Here is a 1,967-nt window from a genome sequence, read left to right on the forward strand (position 1 = left end):
GCATCCGCCTCCTCCTGTGGCGGTTCTTCTTCGGCATCCGACACCTCTTTCTCCTCCTTGTCATCCTCATCCTGTTCCGACTCCCCGGAAGTGGAGTCAGACGCCTCGTCCTCCGCATCTTCCTCGCCATCTGCCAGCTCCATGATCTTCTTGTTGTACTGATTAGTACAGATAGCGAATTGGCTCTCCTATTTTTCATAGCCAGACTATAGGAAAAGGTCCGCCTAGGTCTGAAAGGAATGGTGTCATTCCAACAAGTGTACTATTCTAGTAGAGGGTTCAAAATTATTTGAAAGCTAATTCTTCGGTAAGGTCAAGTGATCAGAATGCCTAGGTGGAGGCCGCTTCCGATCAGTAATATTAATGTACAATTAATATTACAGCTTAATCTTGACTAAACCCTTTGGGTCGAACCCAATCGAACAACCGATCCGAGACGACGAATCAATCCGAAGGATTTGATGAGTCGTCAAAGTTTTACGAACAAAGACGTCGGATATAGAGCTTAGAGCGTCGAGACCAAGCGTCGCAAGTCGAGTCGAATTTGGAATTTGATGAGACGTGAAACCAATCAAGTTACAAGTTCGAGCCTAGCCGTAGCCTAACATTGGCTTAGCCATGTGGGTGCTAGGCTAGGCAAGACCCCTCGCAATGCTAGCCGTAAGCCTAGCATGCTAGGCATGCTAGGCCCACGCATGCTAGCTAGCCAACAGAAGCATCGGAGCCTTGCGTGTGTGCTAGCATGCTATGCGCCAAGCCATCGCAAGGTTGGGGCTTGCTAGCATGGTAGGCGCTGGCGCAAAGCATAGCCTAGCAAAGGTCATAAGCATCGCAGCCATTGCACGCTTGTTGGGGTGCTGGTGCCTAGCTATCGCAGCCACGCACCATGCGTGCTAGCTGTGCTAGGCATCGCTATGCACCATGCGTACGTGTGCCTCGCATAGAAACTCCCAGCACCACGCACCAAGTAGCAGCGAGGCATTGCGTGCTGGCTGGCCTTGTGCTGGCTGGCTGCGCATGCATGCTGGCTTTGTGAGCGTGTGTGCGTGTGCCTCGCATAGCAGTGCCCAACACCACGCACCAAGCAGCAGCGAAGCATTGCGTGCTGGCTGGCTGCGCATGCATGCATGCGGGCGGTGTGCGTGTGTGCTGGTTGGCTGGCCAGGCTGCCCAGCCTTGGTGCTAGGCGCCAGCTGGCAGCCTTGGCAGGCTGCCAGCCAACCACTTGGAGAGGAAGGTCGGTTTTCTTTTGGGGACCAAGGGTGTGAGCTTTGCCTTGGGGATTTCTCTATATATACCAAGGTTTTGGGATTTAGGAAGAACACTTGAGTCCTTAGAACTATAGTTTTTATTGGTCGGGTCCCGACTAACCTTCGGGACTTGGACCGTTCGGGTCGGGTTCGTGGGTACGAGCCGTCGGAGACCTTCGCATTTGCGAGGTTCGAGTTTTGAAGTAAGAGCTCGGAAATGGAGCGAAGCACGAGCCAAGGTTAAAAATTTATTTTCCTTCTCTCTCTTAATTGTTGTTTAATTTGTGATTGCATGCTTAGTCGCTTTAATAAGTGTGCGGGTCTTGGGTGGGTTTCTTCTTCTGTGTAGAGTCGGACTCTACGAAACGCAACAAGGTCATCTTCATGATGGCGCTGCAGTCGTTTATCATGTCCTGAACAATGGCCATCTTCTCCTCGCCAGCTTTCTCATTGAGCTTTTGGGTGAGCTCAGCCTCTTGATTCTGCAGGCGACCCTTAAGTTTATTCACCCAAGTGCGGAGCCCCTCGACTTCCTTGTCTGCCTCGTTGAGAGGCACCAGCTCAGCTCTGAGGTCCTTTACAGACTTCTCTAGCTCCAAGATCTTCTTCCTGGCCGCCTCTAAGTCCTTCTTGACCTAAGTGGCAGACGCCTGGTAATACAGTATGTCAGTGGTCAGAATCTCAATTTGAGCTATCTGGAACATAGCTTTGTCAGAA

Source organism: Chenopodium quinoa, unplaced genomic scaffold, assembly GCF_001683475.1.
Source record: "Chenopodium quinoa cultivar QQ74 unplaced genomic scaffold, ASM168347v1, whole genome shotgun sequence".
Taxonomy (NCBI): Eukaryota; Viridiplantae; Streptophyta; class Magnoliopsida; order Caryophyllales; family Amaranthaceae; genus Chenopodium; species Chenopodium quinoa.